The sequence below is a fragment of the Dermacentor silvarum genome, chromosome 1 (genome assembly GCF_013339745.2).
Source record: "Dermacentor silvarum isolate Dsil-2018 chromosome 1, BIME_Dsil_1.4, whole genome shotgun sequence".
NCBI classification, from domain to species: Eukaryota; Metazoa; Arthropoda; class Arachnida; order Ixodida; family Ixodidae; genus Dermacentor; species Dermacentor silvarum.
The window spans coordinates 389,988,016-390,011,704 of record NC_051154.1 but is presented as its reverse complement, the minus strand read 5'-3'; positions in this window follow the sequence as shown (position 1 = coordinate 390,011,704).

The window sequence follows — 23,689 nt, the reverse complement described above, 5'->3', positions numbered from 1 at the left end:
TCTCTGAAGAATGTGTTTCCATTGTAGCCAGCACTTGATCATACACATCCGAGAAATGCCGCACAGTTTGCTCTAATTTGCTTACTGTGTGCTTCAGCAGCATGAGTTCTCCAACTTTATTCATAGTGGCAGGTAGTTGTGTCAACTGCGTGTTATTTTCAGACAGCATCCGTTCAACTCCTCAAGCTTGTTCGTGTTTCTCTTTTCGCATGCCAGCGGCCATTTGGGCCGCTAATACTACACACGTCTGACATGTCCAATTATTCTTCATTGCGCGATCTTGTGCCTTAAACGCGGTCTTAGTCACACCTGAGCATGCACCGAGGTGGTAACTAAAGCCGCAATTTGTGCGCATAGGGTACGAGCCTGATTCTGGAAGCGTGTCATTGCAGACTAGACAAAGTACAGACAGAGGCATTTATAAGAAAAAAAGTGCATCAAAGTAACATTAGAAGCAGCAGTGGTGGTGGCAGGGAGCAAGCAGGAATTCTAATAAAAGTTACATTTTGCATCAGCACCAACCTGCAAGTATCGAAGAACTTGGCTACACTTTCTGCGATGCCGCTCGCCACCACCGCCGCAGAGCAAATGCGCCGATGCAATGGGAGCCTTGTTCTTTTAGGGTAGCTCGATGACGTCACTGCGGGATGTAATCGTGGAAGGATTCCTCTGTCAGCGCCGGTGCCACGTGGGCGATGTTTCCAGGAACGGATAGCCGCAACTTCAAGAATCGAAGAACTTGGTTACACTTTCTGCGATGCCGCTCGCCACCACCACCGCAGAGCAAATGCACAGCTGCACATATGTACAGCTCTACACTTTTAATGGTGTGAGGTACGATGGCATATGCTCCGCACGTTTAGTTACACCATTTGCAACATATACAAGTAATCATGAAGCAGTGCGTCAGTTTGAGGCCAAAACTTTGGGTTATCAGTCATCCTTGTCGTCACGCGAAGCTTAGTGAAACACTGCATCTTTTCTGCGTGAGAGGGCGCTTACAGCCCGTGTTCTGACCTGCTGTGTATGAAAAGAAACACCGCTCCAAGGGGGACGGAGAAGAGCTGTGCATGGAACACCGTGGTATGCACTGCTCATAGATGAATGAATTATTATACTCGCAAGCTTAATCAAGGCAGTGCCTAAAGCTGCATCTCTGCATCATACAGCTCTAAACAGCCCGCCTATGGACTCACGTCTCATAATTCAAGGCAGACGTAACGAGAGTGATGAATAGCTGCACTTACTTAGCGTATGCTGTATGATGCAGATTTCAAACCTATGATGACAGATGCACACCTTACTGATTGCCTCCACGACCAAAAGTGGCTGTTCACTCAGCAGTCCTGGTGACAAATTCTTTGATCACGTCTTCTAAGTTAAGCAGGGCGGTCCTTTCCTTGTGAACATGCAAAGTGAGTGGCAGTGTTAGCCTCCCCTCTGCATTGTGCAGTTCCACAAGTAAGTTTTAATTCGGCATAAGTGCTGTATGAGCATTCTCCCGAAGCTACAGCTGCAGGTAGAGAAAGAAGTTGCATGCATTTGAGTACTTGGTCTAACAGCTCACGGAATTATTCACATTTCGCTTGAAGAGTCTTTGAAATGCTTTCAGTTGATAGAGACTCGACATTGGTTGGAAAAAGTAAGAACTGCGCCGCGAGCTGGCTTAGATCAAAATTGGCAACGTGCACACCTTATGCCACGTTTAGGTCATCAGCCGAGTGTTGTGTTCCTCTGGCGGCGTCAATCAATGCTCCTTCTAAATTCATTAGCTGTTCCATACGAGGCTGATCAAAGCACCGCCGCATTTCGCTCGTAATATGATCGATCGCCTCAACGTATTCTTTGCGCAATGCAGCTTTGGGGTCAAGTGCAACTGGCGGCAGAGATAAGGTGAACATCTGAAACATCCTCGATGTCTTTGTAGGCCTTCTACTGCGACGCTTGTTTAGGCCTAGTTGAGCTCCACCAGCGGCCATGCAGTCCCACATCTCCTGAAACTCAATTTCAGACCGAAGGCAGGACAAAGCCTTGCACAGTCTCTCTACAGCTTCTTGCACACCTGCAGCGTGAATCGTTGAGCGTTGGAGGACCCCTTGCTAGTTCCTCGCACAGACCAAAGGGAGCTATAGAAATATTTATTCCCAACATTTCACACTTTCCCAGGAGTGTTTGGCATCCCTTCAAAACAGCTTTGCTGTTGCCTGCCATCAAGCGTGTTTCTTAAAGCATCTCACTCAGTGTTTCTTGGACTCTGGCGTAGTCCTCAGTGAGCCTTTTCATCGGCTTTACCCTGACTGTCTACCTCGTCGGGCACAGTGGCAGAATGCTGTCACTGGCATTGATCTGGCTCATCCGATGGATCCCCTATTGAGCGAACAACAATAGACAAATTACCAATTTTCCACTTTTTTGATTCAAGAATGACTTTGGAAGGATCTTTTACGGTTCTCAAAGCATCGTCAGTGATTCTACAGCTCTTACTAGTTTTCTGCAATACAGGATCATTATTACAACCTACATACAGAGATCTTGTCTCAGAATCACTAATCTTTTCCGGAACTACTGCAAAATGGCCGGACATGTTAGCTGCCCCATCACAGCAGTGGTCACGAATGTTGTGTTAATCAAATCCAAGGTGCAAAATCATATTTTCACATCCTAGTAAGAGACGAGAAACCCGGTGTAGAGCACGGATAACAGCACTTTAAATGAGCAGTCAACGCGACATAGTTTTCGCGTTGTCTTTTTTTCCACCCGCGTGCTACTTCAGCGTCGTCTTCGTGGCCTGGCACATACCCGTGGCAGCGATAAAGGATGTGGTATTTGCCCCTACTTTAAAAAAAAAGGCATCGTCCCGATTCACCGAGGTCGGGAGGCAGTGCAGAGAAGTTGCAAAGTTTATGTCCGGAGAAAAAGTATGTCTTCATACGAAGCACGTGCACAACCTCGGGCAGATGCTACCGGCGTTTGGAGCTGTAAGAACTGTCGGAAACAACTTCATAATTCACATCACTGATGTAGCGCAGAACTATGTATGGTCCAAAGTATCTCCGCAGATGCTTCTCAGATAGCCCCCGCAGACAAATAGGAGTCCAGACCCACACCTGGTTGCCGACGTAGTACGCGACGAGTCTGTGGCGAAGATTGTAGTGTCTGGCATCGTAGTCCTGCTGCCCTCAGATTCACAAACGCGCAGGCGGCCTGGCTTCTTCTGCGCGTTGCGTAGAATCCCCGGCCCCAGTCTCATCGTCGTGAAACTCCTGTGGTATCATCGTGTCCAACATTGTTGTAACTTCTCGGCCTTAAACGGTGCTGAGAGGTGTCACGCGTGTTTTCTCTTGGCGAGCCGTGTTATACGCAAATGTAACGTAATGTGAGATCTCATCCCAGTTCTTGTCGTCAATGTCGATGTACATACTCATCATGTCTGCCAGTCTTATTCAAACGTTCTGTTAGCCCATTGGTTTGGGGGTGATAAGCGGTTGTCTTTGGGTGACTGGTACCACTCACTCGCAAAACAGTACCCAGAAGCGCGGCCAAGAACGAAGTGCCTCCGTCTGTTATCGCCGATGCGGGCGCGCCATGCCTTAGGATGACAGCTTCGATGAAAAATAGTTTTACTTCGGCTGCTGTTCCTAGTTGGAGAGCACCTGTTTTGGCATATTGAGTAAGATGATCAGTGGTGACGATTATCCATCTATTTCCGGCAGTAGACATTGAAAATTGACCTTAAAGGTCCATTCAAATTTGTGCAAAGGGCACATTCGGTATCTGACAGGATACAGCAGTCAAGCTGGCTTGTCAGGTGGAGTTTTGCGGCACTGGCAATCCAATTATGTCTCAACATAACGTTTCACGACCGGTGCAAGTACCGGCCAGCAGTACTTTAGCCTGATTTTGACAATGTGCGGGTGTAGCCCAAGTGACCAGCAGTCGGCTCGTTGTGATAGGCAAGTAGGACTTCGTCCCGAAGAGATGCGGGAATGACGAGTAGGTAGCTGCTGCCACTAGGTGAAAAGTTCATTTTATAGAGGACGTCGTGGCGCAAGCAAAACGAAGGCAGCCCTCTGGTGAACAACCTCTGCATGCTGCTTTCTCTTCCTTCTAAGTAATCTATGAGGCTCCAGTTCCGCGTCCTCGCGTTGCTGGCGTGCAAGAGCGACAGTATCGACCATGCCTACAAAAGCAGCGTCGTCGTCGTCGTGCACTGCAGTTTGAACAGGAGACCAAGAAAGGCAGTCGGTGTCGGCGTGCCACTTCGGCGTGTCAGGCAGCAAAGTGTGTGATGATCATTTATAACGGTAAAACAGCGACCATACAAATATGGGCGAAATTTCAGGACGGCCCATACCATTGCGATGGATTCTTATTCTGTAGTGCGAGTAGTTGGCCTGAGTTCTTGGTAGCGTCCTCCTGGCGTAAGCCATAACTCATTCGGTGCTGTCCTGCTGCTCCAACAAGAACTCCGGCAAGGCCGACATTACTAGCATCAGTACGAAGAATCGTTGGGGCGTCTTCTTCAAAGTGGGCGAGCACAGGAGGTGTCTACAGCCGTTGCTGGAGCTCGTGAAATGCCCTTTGCCGGTCTTCGCCCCACATGAAGGGGACATCTTCTCGGGTGAGTTGTGTTAATGGCCACGCGATGCGCGAAAATTCTACAATGAACCATCGGCAGTAAGCGCAAAAGCACAGAAAACGTCGCACGGCCTTTTTATCAAACGGTGTCGGGAAATTAGCGACGGTAGCTATTTTATCAGGCTCAGGTCGGACACCTTGATGACTAAAGACGTGACCTAGGAGTTGAAGTTCTTCAAAACCAAAATGGCACTTTTCAGGTGTCAGCGTTATACCAGCTGCGCGTATTGTTTCAAAGACCGTCTTCGGTCTCCGTAAGTGTTCCTTGAACGTGGCGAAAGAAAACAATCACATCGTTGAGGTACACGAGGCAGGTCTGCCGTTTGATGCCTTAGAGTACCGTGTCCATTAGTCGCTGAAATGTTGCTGGCGCGGAACACAACCCGAAGGGAAGCACCTGAAACTCGTAAAGTCCGTCGAGCGGCACAAAAGTGGTCTTCCCACGGTCTCTTTAATCAACTTTGATTTGCCAGTAGCTGCTTTTCAAGTCCATCAACGGAAAGTCACCTGTGCTTCGTAGCCTGTCCAGGGAATCATCGATACGCGGTAGCAGATAAACGTCTTGCTTTGTGACCTGGTTGAGTTTTCTATAATCGACGCAGAAGTGCAGGCTACCGTCCTTCCTTTTCACCAATACGACAGGCGATGCCTAAGGACCCCGTCCTCCAGCATCATCTTCAATTGTTTTTGTATTGCCTCACGCTCTTTTGGTGCTACGCGGTAAGGATTATGCCGAATGGGTCTTGCGTCCGTGATAATACGGTGCTTGGTGAGTTGTGGCGTCTCACTAACGCTTGACGCAGATGAGAACCAGCTGTGAAACTGGCTAATTAGCTCAAGAAGGCTGCTGCATTCAACGGGCGATAAAGTTAGACTGACGTCAACCACAGGAGCCGACATAGGCACGGTGGACGCCCCATGCTGCACTGTGAGGCAGTCTTGTGCAGGAGTAAATTCGTCGAAGTAAGCAACAGCAGTGATTTTAACTGTGTGTCGACGTTCCCTGCTAAAATTGGTCAGTCGGAGTTCAGTATGTCCGCCAAGTACATTAATTAAGGCCCTGGAGATGGAAACGCCGTGACTCAGGACCAGTGCGTTGATGTGTTCTGCAACTCTAGTCCCGCTGTATAAGGCACGAGGAATCATCTTCACGGCGGAAGCGTGACGTCGTCGTCTGCGATGCGTAAGCACGGTCGCTGGTATTCCACGGGGTCGATGTCGTCTGAGCTCGTAGAAAATGTAACCATGTCGTAACTGCGAAATGTGGTATATCTAACTGCACATTACTCTCTCAACCAATCCATTGCCCAATTAAGTTCCTTACAGAATTCGAAGAGAATGACGAGGTTGGCGACGAAGACTGAGCCGGCCATAACAATTCCGGCTGTGCAATTTCCAACCGGCGTCATCAACTGGCCCCTGGCACTTCTGATGTTGGGCCCGATCCAAGACGTTTTAACTTTTCTGAGTCTGTCGGGTAGCTTTAGACTCATTATCGAAAAATGGGAACGTGTATCAACTAGAGCTGCCACATTGTGGCCGTCAATGCGAACTACAACATTAGCGCTGACGTCGTCGGTTACATGGAGTGCGGCAGGAGTCGTTTGAGTCTTAGAGTCGTCGATCGACAGTGATGGGGGCTCTTGGGAAGCTAGACGGTTTGCGACGTCAGCCCCGGAGGTCGCTGCCGCTAGTTTCCCCGGCGAGGGTTATCGAACCTGCCCCTAGAGACGTCAGGAAAAGCACGACGAGTTGGTGAAGTGAACCAAGCCAGAGATGCAGTACGCGATCGAGGCGTCGTTGAACCTTCCGGCCAGAAGTTTGTAGCATTGTCATCGTTGGTATGTCGAGCAGCTTCCAAAGGAGGTTAATGGTAGTTGGAAGGGAATCTCGGAAACCCAGCTGCAAGCTCGGTAAACATGCGCTGCTTTGTCCGCAATGAAAGCATAGCGGCCTGTGGTCATCGGTGCGCCACAAATCGGTTTTCCGAAGCGGGTAGCCAGTAGGAATTCTCCGTAAGGCCGAGGTGCAGCGATCGGCTGTCGACGATACGGCGTTGCTGGTGGCGGCGGTGATTGTCGACGATAGGGCGTCGCTGGTGGCGACGGCGATTGTCGAAGATAGGGTGTTGGGGGTGGCGGCGGAGTGGTCGATGGTGTCAGTTGCATTGAAGTGGCGGGAGGTGGTCTACGAACAGCCTCCACGTAAGTAAATCATCGCGGCACCGCCTGCCAGTCGGGCGAAGAAAAAACCTATCGAACTTCCTTTCAGATGACATCAGCGACATAAACGACCGCTGGTGCCATGGGAGCCATTCAGAGCCGCCGGATTTCCTCTCGCACAATCTCTCGAATGCCTTCACGCAGAGATGTGCCACAATTCTCAAGGAGAATTGAAGCATTCTATGTCGTCAAACTCCTATATCGCCACATCCTATATCGCCACCCTGGGTACCTGCCAGGGAATGAAGACGACGCTTAAGTAGCGCGCGGGTAGATAAATAGAGACAACGACGTCACGCTGCCTGCTCAGATAAAGTGCTGTTATCCGTGTTGTACACTGGATCTCTATATCTTTGATGGCAATATACAGCGTGTCAGCCTGCTATCTTGCGCGTTGTACACGTCAGTGTAGTTTTCGTGGATGTTGAGTGCCCTGTCAGCCGAACGCGTGTTGCTGGCAAACTGCTCTTCACCTGACAAATCAGTTGTTCTGTTAGCTATTATGCCGCAGAACGGGCTACAAACCGCGATCTGCCGCTGTATATGGTGGGCTATAATCTCAGCTAACTCGTTCTGCGTGCGACTGTTTATGCCTTTGTGCCGTTTTGTGATACATTTCCTTAGTGCTGGAATAACCCCTGACCTTTCATCAAGCAAATAAAGTAGGATTTCTATCGTATTTAGTGCGCCCAATCAGAGCTTCCAATGACACGTAGTGCCGTCCTAGATTCCTCCTCCTGCTTGCTACACTGCTGTGTTAGGAGCTGAGTTACACGAATACCCGTCCTCCTCGACAGGTTTTGGTTCAGAGAATCCAAGTGGAACTGGCTTTTTTCATGCCATCAGAAGCTCTCTGTAGCTTTTTCCCAATTAAAACCAGTCTTCAAAAAACCACCTTCTGCTGCTCCAGGCCTGCAACTCTTTCCCTTGGACAATGAAACGCACTGGCGAGAAAGAGCTACATTGCTTTTGCTGTCGTAGGATAGCCACCCAAATTTTTCAAACCAATCTCGCTGGCAGGACCTGTTACTCTCGTTTATTACAAATGTGTAGCGTTGGGAAGGAAGCGGGCAAATGGCGGATGTAACTGACTCGTCCTCACTCGATTTCCTGCACGGTGAACTACCGCCACCAAGCAAGTGTGTGCTGCCTGCCTTGCTCACGTACACTCTTCCCGTTTGGTTAACTGGCCCCGAAGACGCAGGCGTTTCTACGAAGAGCAGAAATTACGTTTTTTACTTTGGCCTGTGTGGTGATCTCGGCAGATTTGTAATGGCTTTATGCACATACTGAGAGTCTACCCGCCTTTTAAAGTTGTGGGGCACGCGTTATAGCCTCAGCACTGGAGACAATTTACCATTGAAACGATAGCAGTGACTGGGAAGACTGTATGCAATCAGGCTGTACTGATCCGTCGGCGATATCTGCGGCGATCACAAGTTCCGACAGGGTTCCTGCGAAAGTCGCGAGATTTAAGTTGCTTCAATTGGCTGCTATTTAAAGTGCGCTTTTTTTCACAAGCGTTACTGTCAGAGCATGTTTATTGCATATTATGGCTGCACTGGTGGGACGGAGACTAGGAGAAGTCAACGAATGCGTCTATGACGGGGTGTTGTTTCCTGTTTTGCACCGCATTGACGGGAAAAGAACAGTGGTGTTTCCATCTTCGACACAAGTCAGCGCGGAGAAAGAAATGGAAACGCCAAGTGAAGCGTGACCACTGGAGCGCTGCGGCCTCTTCAAAGATTTGCCATTTTCTTCCATTTGTGGAAGTTTTGCGCATGCACTTTCTTTCTGTTTTTTAGGCGTTTCCACTCTCTCATTCATTTTCATTCTTTTATTGCGCTGTTGCTGTACGTTTTAACTGCCCAATCACAGTATGTATAGTTGTCTGCACCTTGGAAATGAAGTACGGTGTAGATCGGCTGCCTTTTTCCTACGTGACCTCTTTATCACAGAGTTTATGTGGGATTGGCCCTCAAGTTGTTTTGGCTGTGTTCTCTGCTATGACAGCTGGGGAAAACGGTGTGAGTGCGCTCTTTCTTTTTTTGTGTGTATTGCAATCTCAGAATGAATGACTGCTGCGGTGCTTATTTAACGTTTCTTTCGTGTTCTTAACCCTTTTGTGTTCGCAGATTTAAATACACATGCATTGCATTTGTTCTCCTGTTGCATTTCTTGCTCTGTTATGTGCTTTTTTTTCTCTCTTCTTCCTACCACAGCATCTTATGGTTTTATGTACTAAATGCTGTTTAAGTCATAATGCAAGCGAAGCGCTGGCTGTCGTCATGTCTGACTTTTTTTGTCTCACCGTGTAGCAGTTCAATGTTGTCTAATGGTACATAGGACGACCGGGCTTTGTTAAGTTGTTCCTAAGCAGCTTTTACCCCACTCTCTCTCTTGTGTTGATTTTGCTTGCCCGTCTGCACCCCCTCTACCCCCCCCCCCCCCTTAAGTGCGGCATCTCCTCCTGTACCCTGGCCGTGTATGCGCATAGCCGTCTGCATAGTTTAGCGCAAACGCAGGCCATGCACCCATGACAAAATTCAGTTGTCAAACATTCTCTAACGCTGTAGCAAAACTGGTGCCAGCTGGAGAGTTCTATGCATTTGTAGGCTATGTTAACTTATGTTGTTTCAGAGGGCTTAACCAAAAGACTTTTGGGAACTCTGTTTGTGTCATGATTTCAGCGCTCCAGAAATGGACTGTGAAAGAATGCAAATATGTAAAAGAACATATGAATATGAATTGATACACTATTTGTTGGTGGGGGCAGCTGTTCCCTGCGCTACAGTTAACGGCATGGTGCCCGGTACGATTACAGAGGAAACACCTTAACTGGGGTGGGCGCACGCTTCCCCGAGTCTCGTATTTTGCCACGTCTAATTTCCCTCTGGCTAGGTCCTCTTTCACTGTGCTTCCAAAAAGGGATCAGCGTGTTCGGCTAGATCGTTGAGTGGATTCACCTTTCTCTCTTTTAGGAAGACACCCAGATTATGGCTAGAGCAAGCTAACAATTGCTCCCTGGCCATGCAATCATGAACCCCCTCGTAAGTCTTCGCGATATCGGCCATTTCCACCCACCGGTCAAAATAATTTGACAGGCGGCACACAAATTGCTATCCCGTTTCTGCGTCTTCCGGCTTGCAGTTTCGGAATTGCTCGCGAAAACCTTCTGCTGCAAGTCAGAGTCTTTCTAGTAGTGCCTTCCTAACCTTGTCATAGTCTAGGAAGTCGGAGGCGGTCATCCTCTCAAAGACGCTCAGTGCCTCGCCTACCAGGCAAAGACTTAGGTGTGTGGCCCATTCGCTCCGGTCTCAGCCTTGTCCGAGGGCTATCCTTTCGAACCGGTGCAAGTATGCATCCAAGTCGTCAGGCTTTTCATCGAAAGGTGCCATTAGTTAACGCGGAGAGATTTTGTTAGCGTTTGGAGACTGCGAGCCGGAGGACACTGACGCCATACTCTCGTCATCGCGGTGACAATCCATTGCTTGTGCCGATACAGTTTCAGTCTTAAATTTCCTTCTCCCTAGCATGCACTTCCCGCGCTTCCGCACGTTCGGCCTCGTGTTCCTTTTGGAGAATCTCTCTCTGTTTCTCAATAAATTTCAGAGCTTCGTCCTTCGAAAAATCCAACTCTTTCACTGAGGCTAGAGTCTTGGCCCAATCCATTACCGTACCACAAGAACTCGTCAAGGGGCAGAAAAAATCAATCCTGGCAGGCTCGCCAATTTTCACGAATTTCAGCGCTCCAGAAAGGGGCACAGACAGAATCGAAGTATGTAAAAGAACATTTCTCTCAAAAAGAAAAATTGTAATGAAAAAAAGAGCAAACTACCCTAACGCATTATAAACACTATACACACACGACACACTCCAAAAACTAGCTATGCACATAAAAACAAAGAAGCCTTCAACTACATATTGTTCCTCCACTCGACTAACCAACGCGATGTCTCGAACAAACGAACGTTCTGAACGTCGCCAGTCATGTTGGACTCTGGCCAAGCGTGGCAAAGGATGTTGGCCTGCGTGGTTCTGACGCAGCGTTCCGCAGAGACCCGCGTGGCACGGGACGCGGTCTGGGCCCGTCGGCCGTTGTGCCGCTGACGTGGCCTTGACGAGAAGGCGTTGTTTGACGAGAAGGCGTTGTTTGAAAAGAGTGTTTGAGAAAAAGGTGACTTGGTGCTCTGCTTGTAAGTTCCACGTTCTCCGCACAATTGCAAAGTTTGGCTGATATGTTCACAGCAGCGTATGCTATCTGTGGAATGTGTTTTTTCATCAGGGTTTAACTAAGAATCTTATAGCTGCTCCGCTTTTAAGGAAATACCGCTTAGAATGAAGTCAAGTTTCTGTTCTGACCACTTTGTTACAGCGAGGGTTTACTCTATGGTAATTCTCCTGAGCACTTTGCCTTTCTGTGTCTAAAGGTGAGACGAACTGCGTAATTGGTTTTTTATTCTTGCAAGTAAATTTTAGAGATAGTCGTTTATGCTTATTAAGTGTACCTCGGAACAGACAATTTTTACTGACGCCCCTGTGCTTGTCACTCGTAACGTAAACTGAAGAGCAGCACAATTGGTGCTGAGGCATTGCTCAATCCGTCTGTGCCCGGGGTTCATCCATGCATTACTCGTGAAAATGGCCAAGAACAAGCTCAGTTTTCCAACGGTACTTGTTTTATTGCAATGCAATGGACAAGCTGATTTTGTGCAAGTGTTTTGTTGCACACACTACATGGGGCAGCTTAGACTACAGCTAGTATACTGCATATACTACTACCAGGGGCAGAAGTGCTGTTTGTTTCCATTCGCCAAGAATGGTAACGCGGTTCAAGAAGCAACCACGAAGTTTGGTCAGGGACGGACGTGCTGCCGCCATTGCACCATGTTGCGCCAAACTGTCGGGCTGTGCCAAAGCACTAACTTTGAATGAAGTCGTCAAATATAGCAGGATGCGCGTGTTCAGTGGCAACCACACACCCATAAAAGTGCGTTGGCTAGCGTTTAACCCGGCAATCCAAGCCCAAGCAATCCGTTTCTGCATCAGTGTCTTTGGAGTGTGGGTTTGTTTGGTGGCGTAATTGTAACTAGGCCACAAGAAAATTAATACCGTTTTGTTCTATACAATGCATTACGAATTTTTTATATAAGTGTTGCGCATTTTGCGTATACGCAAGCCAGCTAAAGATGATTTGAACTGGTGCTCGTTCCACGGGGCAGTCCGGAAGGAACGCCGCCCAAAATGGAGAAAGTCGTGCAGTCTGCTGAGCGTGTAGCTCAACAGTTTCGTTATATATTTTAGCACTAGCTTTTGGGCCCTTATTGGTAGTTCTGTGTCGACTAAGGCGCGAATGCGCAAACACCATGTGTGTGATGTACTAAATCTATTTTGTGCATGCACCACGTCCGGCTACTCTGATAATAAAGCAACGCCGACAAGCGACCTTTCATTAAACTTCTTGGCCACAACTATCCAAAGCGGCACTCTTATCGGGAGAGAGAGATAAAACTTTATTTTGTCCATGATGGGGTCTGGGGGCGGCGGGGGTTGGGAGACTAACCCCCAGGCCTCCCCTTCCTCAGACGGCGGCCAGCCCTTGTTTTCTGGCGGCGTCTTCGGCCATCCGGACGGCCCAGAGCTGCTCTTCTGGGTCCATGCTGAGCAGCAAAGTCTCCCACTGCTCGGCCGTAGTTATGATGTGTGTAGTGTTAGTGCGGTGAGTGTTGGTGGGTGTAGCTTTCGGGCATGCCCAGATGATGTGATCGAGGTCAGCGCGGGCCTCGCAGGCTTTGCAGAGTGGGGAGTATGCATCGGGGTAAATTCGGTGGTATAGCACGGGGTTTGGGAAAGTTCGCGTCTGAAGTAGTCGCCAAGTGGTGGATTGTGATTTATTCAGTGTTTTGTGTGCTGGTGGGTAGCGTAATCGCTCTCTGCAGTAGTGGAGGAGGATTTCTCTGAATGTTACCATGCGGTCGCGCGCGTGTCCGCGGTGCAGAACTAAGGGCTCATCAGGACTGGAAGATGCAGGAGACGGATGATGCGCCTGGTGTGCGAGAGCTCGGGCGGCATCGTGGGCGGCTTCGTTTCCAGCCAGACCCGAATGACCAGGGGCCCAGATGATCTGTACGCGGCGTTGCCTTGAGGCGGGAGTGTCGGAGAGTATTTTCTGCGCTTGGGGTGCTATGAGTCCTCTTGTGTAGTTGCGAATGGCCGTTTTTGAATCGCTGATGATGTAGTGTGCATTGGTAGAGGCATAAGCCAAGGCGATGGCCGTTTCCTCTCCTTCTTCGGGTTGAGTGGCGAGTATTGATACGGCCGCGGCGAGGCGGTACTGCGAGCCCGCGACTACGGCGACCGCCATGGCGTTCTGGTGGGGGTATTCCGCGGTGTCCACGTAGGCTACATCTGCGGCGTGGTCGTAGCGCTTTTGTAGATGTTTAGCTCTGTCTGCACGTCGCTCCTGATTGTGTTCTGGGTGCATATTACGAGGTATGGGCGATATAACTAACTGAGCGCGAATGTTTGGAGGGACGGGTACTTTTGGTCCGAATTGGGTGGTGTAGGTTATGCCTAGGGTGCGCAGAATGTGTCTGCCCGTGGTGGAGTTGGCGAGTCGTTCATATTGGCTTATACGCTGAGCTTCAATAAGCTCGTCTATGGCATTGTGAAGACCGAGGGCATCCAGTTTCTCGTTAGATGTGGAAATTGGAAGCTGTAGGGCTTGCTTATAGGCCCTCTTAATCATGGTGTTGAGTTTGAGCTTGTCAGTCGCATTGAGGTGAAGGTACGGGGCGACGTAGGTGATCCTGCTAAGGGCGTAGGTGGTTACCAGACGAATGAGAATCAAACCTAGCAAGCTAAGCCAGAACTAGATGCGAAAGGGAAGGACGAGTGACGCCCCGCCTTGAAGTTCCCGCATCAGCTCGTGGTGGTGATGTCAAGGATTTTGACGGCATCTGCTGCGGCCAAGTTAATTGTTTATTGGTAAAGAGGGACTGCACTGTGTTCTAAAGTAGCCAAAGATTGAACATCACAAGTTTCAACAAGTTTTACTCAGCCAACAACGCAGCAACTACATGAAAATACCTTTAAATTTGTTACGTCACGCTTGGGTTCTGGCGCGAAACTAAAAAAAAATGAAACCTTGACCTGCATTTTCTCTTTCAGTCATCAACCTTTCATTGCGAAATTAACGAATATAGAGTTTTCAGAAACAATTACAAGTTTAAATTGATGTAGTGTTTCTCTTAGTGCCCCTGAACATAAGGTAAAGCTTTTTACAGATTTTATTATACACAATATCGAAAACTAATTAGGCCCACATCCTGAGGCTGTGATTAGGGGTCTGAAGTTATAATGCACAAAATGAGTTTGATATGATCTGCCCCGGGTTCGTGAAGGTGGGGGGGGGTCGAGGCAACCTTCGACCCAGAGACGACATGCAGCGTGCTGGTGGTGAATAATGACTGACCCCGAGCACCTGTGTGGTGAACCAATGTGGTGAACCAATGTGTGGTGAACCAATGTTGCCCACCGAGCTTGGCGGGCCACTGAGCCTAACGGGCCAATGAAGAATATGGTCGGGGTGACCTCACATGATCGTCACACCCCCTTACCCCCAGTTTGTTTGCTCACGCAAACACAAGCTTCTTGTGTTTGCGTGAAAAGCTTCTGGTATCCAGGGGAGTAACGGTCTGGCGGCTTTCGCTGTCCAGTGCTCCGCCACGGCACAGGTGTCGAGGATCCGGGTGTGGCACGCCGGGTGCTGCCTGAGCCAGTCTCACTCTGTCCGGAGGGTTTGCAGCGACCGGCCTTGAGGATGACGCCGAACTTGAATGTGGCCCAACGAACGCCGCACAACTGGCAATGCCTGCCGCCTCTGGTGCTTCGCTGGCAGCGACCGGTGTTGTCGTTGGTCCCCCTGCGGGGTAGACTTCTGAATTGGCGCCTGAGGTTTCAGGCAGGGTCACGAGGAGAGGCCGAACATGGTCGGCGTGCCGGTGCCACGTCTTTCCGCCCAGCATGCGGACGAGCAGTGATGAGGCGCTGGCAGGAGATAGCACCTGTCCGGCGAACCAGGGTGGACCTCGACGGAAGTTGCTGGTGAAGACCGAAGCTCCTGACTCCGGCAATGGCCCGGTCAGCAGCCAGCTTCAGCTTCTGCTGTTTCAGGAGTGCTGTGGACCGAAGGTCCGGATTTAAGACATCCAAGGGTGTCTTGACCATCCGACCCAATGGGAGCTCACAGGTGGAATGGCCAGTGACATCGTGGGACGTGGTCCTGTAGTGAAACAGTACCCGGGCAACCTGTGTGTGTCCGGAAATCTGCAGCCTTGCTCTTCTTCAGCTTTCCTTGGTTGTCTGCACCACCCGCTTGGCTCCACCGTTTGAAGCACGACCTCCTTTATAAACTTCCGACCTGCTCACTGACGCCACCCCTACGGCGGCGCGCGGGCCTAAAAACTTTTGCGTACAGACCCAAAGTGCCGCCAGGTGCCGCCTGAACTAACCCCCACAGCAGACGATGCGACGTAGCGCACGATGGTCCTGGCGCACTGCTGTGCACGTTATTCTGTTTGTTTTTCGTGTTTCTAACGAGTAGATTGACGGATTCACGGAGTTTAACGTCTCAAAGCAACTGTCTGGCCATGAGAAGGACCGTAGTAGAGGGCTCCGAAATAATGTTGACTACCTGACTCAATTGCACGAGCGATTTTGCAGCCGGATCGAACGCGTAGGTAACAACAACAAAGAAACAAACAAAAATAGTATACAGCGCATGGCATGGCGAATGCAATCCTTATATTCATTTCCTTGCTTCATTTCGTGCAACGCCGCCTCGTTGGCTGCTGCCAACATCCATTGACTAGTTGATACAACTAGCCCATGGGGTAATTCGTGCCTGGACTAGTTGGTACATTGATATAGAAACCCTAGTTTCTGCAGCACGAATGAACAGAACATATATATAAACGACGTACACGGTCATTCGCCTAAGTCGTTTACCTTTATGACCTATTAATTCCCTCTGCATAAGCTCGTGTTTCAAGATTACCTTTATAATGCTGTCCACACGGGAAAATAAAAGCGAGCGGAAGGAACGGTCGTGCTTTACGCGTCGGGGCCTATAGTAATAGCGACCTTTAGAGGATGAAAGTGTGCAACATAACTCTCCGCGTACCGCTACGTTGCTACATCGACTATTCGCGCCTACAATATTTTTGAAATGATCCCTAACATGGTTAGTTCTCACCGTTACGGCCACCGCTCGAGCTTCGCTGTCATTGCCGCGATATCGCATCGGCACTGCTCCCACGCGTTCATCATTGCTTCTGCTGCATCGTCTTAAGAATATGCTTCAAATAAAAGCGTGAGGAGAGAAAGTGAACTCAATTCAGCAGCTCTTGCGAGCACTATACTGATCCATGGGAATGTTGTGTATACGAACAGCCAAGCTTAAATGATTTAGTACGACTAATTTTGATACTCTACCCATAAAAACCTTGCGCAGAGAAACGTTTCCTTTTCATCAGATTTCCATTTTGAAAAGCACATGCATTTTGGCTGCCTGTCCGCCACATTATACCATCATCCTTTTTTTTTCACTAATTTTTAGATGTCACAGGGAAACTCGCGGAACGATATCCCAGTCGCGATTCTTGACCGCCGCCGGCTCGACTTGCAGATAGCGACGCAACAGTACACCATTTCCGGGAAACTGTGTTACTGCTACCGTACCATAATGCTGTTGTTGGCTGTGCAGTCGCTAAGTGACACATGATCAACTCCGAATGTCACAAAGGCAAGCGCCTACCACACCAACCGAAGAAGCTGACCACGCGGAGCACATGCGGCCACAGCACTGATTGCGAAGTGATAGGGGTAAGTGGTGGCGCCACGGCATGCGGCGGCAGTTTGGCGAAATAAAAAAACAAGACAAGCAAAAGCAAATCTGGCGTCAGGGAGAGCGTCGGCATGAGCAGGTCGGAAGTTTATAGAGGAGGTCGTGGTTTGAAGCAGGGTGGTACGGCGGAACCATCATCCTCCGGATGCCGTTCTTCGTCAGCCAGGCGAGGTATCCTGTGCTGGCGAAAGCGGGGTCATTGTCAGACACGATGACGTCCGGCAACCCCTGGGCAGCAAAGACCTGTTGCAGCGCTGCAATGGTCGCGCCTGCTGATGTAGTGGGGACAGGTAGGACCTCCACCCACTTCGAAAAGGCCTCCACAACTGCCAGGAAGTAGTGGCCCTTGAAGGGAATCCACATGCAAGCGGGAGCAGGGTCTCTGGGAATGGCCAAGGGGTGATCTCCACATGACGTGAGGCCCGCTGGTGCTCCTGGCAGACTTGACAGCTCGGCACAATGTGAGCGATGTCTTGATCCAGGCCAGGCCACCAAACTTGGGACCGGGTCACCATCTTTGTCTTTTGCCCATCAGGATAACCCGTGTGCAGCAGTTGCAGGACCCTGCACTGGAGACTTTGTGGGATCACCACCCTGGAAGCCACAGTAGGCAGCCGTGCTTCAGGCTTAGCTCGGCAGCCTTGTGGCTGTAAGCCTGCTGCACCAACTCCTCCCCTCGGGACACCGCCTTGACCACCTGGGACAGGACTGGGTCCTGCCTGGTCGCCTGCGACACCGAAGATCTGGAGAGTACCTGCGGGTATGCGTGCTCCAGCATGAACAGTTAAGCAGGCTCTGGAACAGTAGCTGGCATCTCCCACAGGGGCAGGTGGCTCAGGGCATCAGCAGGTCCCAGGTCCTATCCCGGATGGTAGAGCAGCCGGTAGCTGTAGGCCGCAAGCCTCAAGGCCCAGCGTACCACTCGAGGTGATGCCTACACGGGAACTGCCTTGTCCTGCCCCATCAGCCCCAGCGGCGGTTTGTGGTCCGTGACCGCATGAAATTTCCTTCCCTACATGTACTGGTGAAAGCGCTCGAGCCAGAACATGAGGGCCAGGCCTTCCTTGTCCAACTGGCTGCAATGTTTGCTCTGCAGCGTGAAGCCGACAGGAAGCAAACGACACAATGCGTTCCTGGCCATCCTTGTCCCGGTGCGCCAGGATGGCTTCCACGCCGTACGGCGACGCATCTGCTGTAAGGACGATAGGCTTGTCCGGATCGAAGTGTGCCAACACTGGAGCCTTAGTGATGAGCTCCTTGCTGCGCTGGAATGCCACGTCCTGCTCCTTCAGGTCCACTGCTGACCATGTCAAAGCAGAAGTTGGAGGGTATGTAAATGTGCCGACAGGTTCGACAGGAAACTCCTGTATAAGTTGGTGAGGCCGAGGTAGCTCTGAAGCTCTTTCTTGTTGTGTGGCTTTGGCGCCTTGAGCACAGCATCAACTTTTCGGGGGGCCGGGGACAGGCCGGTCTGGGAAACGACGTGTCCCAGGTACTCATTCAAAACTCATTAGTCCCACATCCTAAGGCTATGATTGGGGGTCTGAAATTTGAATGCACAAAATGAGTTCTTAGAAAGAAAGATGTCGAATGTTTCTTGCAAAGGTTACACCACTACAATAAAAAATATAACGTTAGCTTTAGGAACATACCCGCAAGAGGACCAAATAGTAAGCTGAAAAATAATGACTGTCTCTTCTAGGGTTGAAAGCCGGACGTTTCCTCTTCCTTGCACGCATCGTGACAGCAGCCGGTCCCCGAGACCGGGAGTGTCTAGTGTTGGGGAGCCGATTGAGGCCAGTCAAGCAGGTCCGAGCGAGCCACCAGCCGGAGCCGAGCTGGAACGGAGGATGGCGGAGGACGAGTTGGAGGAGGCTATGCCCACCGTTTCCGAGATCTGATTGCACCTTATCTAGTTGTATTGATTTGAGGCTCAATTTTCTTGAAATAATAAATACTCACATTAGGTCGGGTGAATACCGTAATCTGACATTGTGTGCTACAGTTATTGCTTGAAAATCTTCGTAAGATTTGCTTAAAATAGGCGTTTTCAACGAGCGATGACGTGTGTTGAACACATTCACTGTGCCCTATGCTCCGCTGAGACAGACGCTGCCAGTAAACGGGTTACTGTAGGGGTTATCATGCTGACCGCTCAAGTTCTACTTATCCGGCAAAGGCCAATTTTATGATCGCAATAACAAACCTTTGGGCCCATAAAAATGCATTAACCGGAGCCCGATTAATGGAAGTCTGCTGTATGTTTTTTATCATCGGCAAGCACTTTTACCAAACCAAATACTGGTCCAGCCGTAGGTGTGTTTGTTAATGGCCCAAAGCTTAAGATTATTTTTACAATGTGTAATGGTGGTTACCTAGACATCACGTGCATGTTGTCCATGCCGAGTTGTTGACATATGCCTAATAATTGCAAGTGACGTTTTCTTTATGCATAAAGGTTCACCATAGCTATACTGGGATTTCAAAACTGAAAGCTTATTGCAATTCAAGACTAGACACTAATCAACTACCTGTTGCCCATACTAATCAAAGATCCTGGTTTGCTTTTCGAGAGAATCAGCACATTGTAATGGAAATTAGGGTAAAACATGTAAGTTGCATGTTTACTGAAAATAAAGTCCGCTGACTGCCCTTGCAATGCGTCAAAGCGTGAAACAAATAAATTTTGTTTGTACTGTAGTCGGGCTTCAGTAATATGAACGACATATTTTTCCTTTTTTTGTTTCCTTCACTAGGTCAACGGACGCTGTGAGTGCCTAAAACCCTCAAATCTTGGCCCTCTCTAATCAGATCACGAAAAGGTCATATACAGAATGCTTATTTCAGATAAAAGAGCATGCTGAACTGCGGTAATCAGTGGAAAAAAACAAAAAACGTCGGAGTGATGGAAAAATTCACCGTCACCTTTTCCACTTTTGTTGCTGTTACAGCTTCCAGTTGATGAGTTTAGCCACAGCTAACATCAAGATCCATTTATTACTGAGGTCCCTTACAAGTGCAGCGATACTACCGCTGTGCCAATTGCGCTGAACCTAAGCGAACCCTGGTACATCCTTCAACATTTCAGCAAAATAAGAAATCTGCGCCCACGCTGTGGCGAAAGGGTTGCTCGGGCTTTCCAAAACGGGACAAAAAGGTCCTCAAGTGCCGTTTCTTCGCACCATTGATCGAAGGACACATGGCGGGGACCATACTGCTTCGTTAGCTCCATGGTGGATCGAGTAATACCTAAGTCAGACAGGAAAATTTAAGGACACTTCGAGCGAGTACACTTGGCCTCCCTGAGTGCCATTTTGAAAACGACACTGAGAACACAACAGGTGCCTCTAGTATATTGGGAAGAATAAATCGCCTCGGTAATTGGGTGTGATGTCAGTGGCTAGACTGGTGGCCAGAAGCCGAGATTAGATCTGCGGGCCACATACGGGCAACTACCGCGAACGCTTCCACGACGTTTGTTTTGGTGCTTTCTGGACAAAATGGCGAAAGCTCGCTTGTAGGCTGAGATTTCCGCCCTGAATTCGCGCATCGCAGCCTAATCTGACAGCACTGCACAGTCAAAGGCAGCGCGCATATATCTGCACTTGCCAACGCGCCCACCAAGCGGCGGGACGAGCGAAAGTGGACCGCCCCCGATGTGTCAACTGTCACGGTATTTCAAGTACATGGTATATCACTGAACCACAGCATTGGGCAAAACTAAATTCGTTTTTAACACGAAAGTGTTTTATGCCGGGGTCCACCAAGACTTCACTGACGTATTTCCGTCACGGATATGACGTTCTTAAAATGTACACGAACATAATACAAAGAAAGAAACCAGAAGAAAAAGTTCCACAAACATGCAAAATTTTGAAATCGAACCCACGACCTCTCGGTCCGCGACGATAGATCGCCGAGCGTTTAACCCATTGCGCCACACACGCATTTGCAGAGAGCTACACAGACGCGCCTTATATATCTAACACTCCTCCGTGTACCCGCGCTCTTGCTCGGGGCGGTGCCGCCGCCTACGAGCAGAAAAGAGAAGTACTGCATTATGACACTAACGCGCACCGACAGTGAACGCTTCGGTGGTCTCAGCACTACGACGCCTCGATGCCAGCATTCGAAGGGACGCTGGCATCAAGAAGCACTACCAACGCCACCTAGGTGGCGTTCACCGTACTCAGCACAGCGGAGCGTGGCCTCCGCAATTAGCTCTGAAAATGTTTCTGAAGTTGATCGCGGAGGCTGCAATTACGACGCGCTGTACGCGCTGATTTGACTCGGTGACGATTCAGTTACGTGCTTTGTCTTGCGCGTTGTATTAGTGTGTCAGTTACGTGCTTCGTCTTTCGCGTTGTGCTAGCGTGTGCAGCGTAGTGCAGCTTCCATATGCACCGACGGTGTTTCTCCGCTGTCTACTGATACGAGTGTGATGGCACCGACTACGAAAACTGCGGCATTAAGCGCCGTCGAAAGACAACGTGCCACCAGGCGTCAGCGTGGGTGCATCAACGCCTAAGGGCGCTTTAGCCACAAAACACCAATAGACATTATATATCAATGTGCAATAAACATTACACTACTTCTGTGAAGACACGTTTCACTTTCGTGTTCTATACCGATTCCTATATAAGAGGGATCAACCACATTTTTTTATACCACTGGCGTTGTTGTATAAAAAGCAACGAAATTAATTTCACTGTTGAAGTTCGCTTTTTTGGATTGCCTTCGTGATTATTCGGACGTTCTTGCAAGACATTGGAAAAATGGGTTGGCGACTGTTTCATCATCAATATTAACATTCGTGCAGTATGGGAATTTTTCATTCAGAGGCATAAGTCCCGATACAAATGCGGACCCGCCATGTGGCATAACCGATTATGTGGCATGCCAGCCCGTTGGAGCTTATGGCAGCTGCACTACTTTCCTCTCTCGGCTGACATTTCCCCCCAATAAGCTACATTGATGTTGGGCAGGGTGAGGAAGGTCTGTATTTAGCTCCTGCCTACAAATGAGTAGTTATCCTACCCGCATTCAATTTCAATGATGATTATCTCATAACGGAAGCGTACTTGAAGAATAAATCAAAATGAACCCTTAAAATTGATTACTATAGAAATTTTGAAATAAAAAACATTTTTTAATATTATCTTTAATGTGCACCGGCTCACCGGTTATAATATTATCTTTAAGTGCACCGGCTCATCCAGGCTGGGTACCCCATGGCCCTGCTGATGAGTGTTTCGGAAAGGCTTTTGCTGTTCCTCACCAGAGGGAGGGCAGGACGTGACGCCCAGGACAAGGGACCTCATGTGAGCACCACCGCCATGCCCTATGTCCATGGGGTCTCGCATAGGTTAAAAAAGGTCGCCGGAAAAATAGGCACATCCGTTTTGTTCAGCGCAAGGGACAAGCTGTCGGCGCTATGCCGCAAGTTAAACAAGGAAAGCCCCAAAAAAGCAACCTATGAGAAGAAACACAGAAAAGCTTATGTTCAGTGCACATGTGCTGTTGTGTATAAGATCCCACTGAAGTGCAAACGCTGCTACATTGGCCAAACAGGCCGATGTTTGAATGACCTGCTGAGGGCGCATGCGTACGCAATGAAAGGGTCTGTACCGAGCCATTTAGCCCAGCACTGCAAAGAATGCGGCTGCAAACCTCTAGACTGCACAATAATAGGTAGGTGTAAAGATCAAAGAGCACGCGAGATTTGGGCAGCGTTTTGCATTCAATCGTACGGAAACTCTTGCGTCAGCGTACCCTCTGTTTCTCTACATAGCCGCGAGATTAACTTCTTGTTAAAGACATGATAACCTGCCATGACGACGCGCGTGATTAACTACTTGTTAAAACATGATAACATGCCTTGACGACACGCGTGATATTGTTACGCGAACGAAGGATTGAGTACTGGAGACTATTTACAAAATATATTTACACAGGATAGCTGCAGCGCTGGCCAGTTCAGCCGACAGCTCGAGAGCAAAGCGCAATTCGTCTTCTTCGTCTGGGCGCCCGCGCGCATCGTCCATAAGAAACACGCAATATGCATGTATCATTATCCCCGGCGGCAGAAGCACCGGCCCGGTGCATCTAAATGTCAGTGGGTACAGGAGGGTAATATGGTTTTAGGCGTGCGACATGCACAACGTCAGTGGAAGTCGGGGCAGATGGGGCACTGGTACTGACTGGGGCGATTTCATACGTAACTGGAGTCACGGCACGCAGCACTCGATATGGGCCTGTGTACCGAGACAGGAGTTTTTCAGACAGGCCAACGTGACGAGTCGGTGACCACAGGAGTACCAGAGATCCAGGCGAAAAGTGAACGTCTCTGTGATGTCGATCGTACAAACGCCGCTGGTTCGCTTGGGAGGTCAGGAGGCGAGCGCGGGCAATTTCGCGAGCTTGGGCAGCCCTGGTGATGGCGTCAAGTGCATATTCGCTGGTCTCTGCTGCGGCGGTTGGAAGGGATGTGTCCAGTGGCAATGTGGGTTCTCGGCCAAACAACAGAAAGAACGGGGAATAGCCGGCAGTGTCGTGGCGCGAAGAGTTATATGCAAATGTGACATACGGGAGGACGAGGTCCCAATCAGTATGGTCAGACGAGACATACTTTGCAAGCATGTCTGTCAGGGTTCGATTGAGACGCTCCGTGAGACCATTGGTCTGTGGATGGTAAGACGTAGTCAGCTTGTGCCTGGTTGAGCAGGACTGCAGTATGTCGGCGATGACTTTTGAAAGGAATGTCCGACCACGGTCAGTGAGCAGTTGGTGTGGAGCTCCATGCTGCAGAATCACGTCGCGTAAAAGAAAATCGGCGACATCTGTGGCACAGCTTGTTGGAAGCGCTCTGGTGATGGCGTAGCGCGTGGCGTAATCTGTCGCCACAGCGACCCACTTGTTGCCA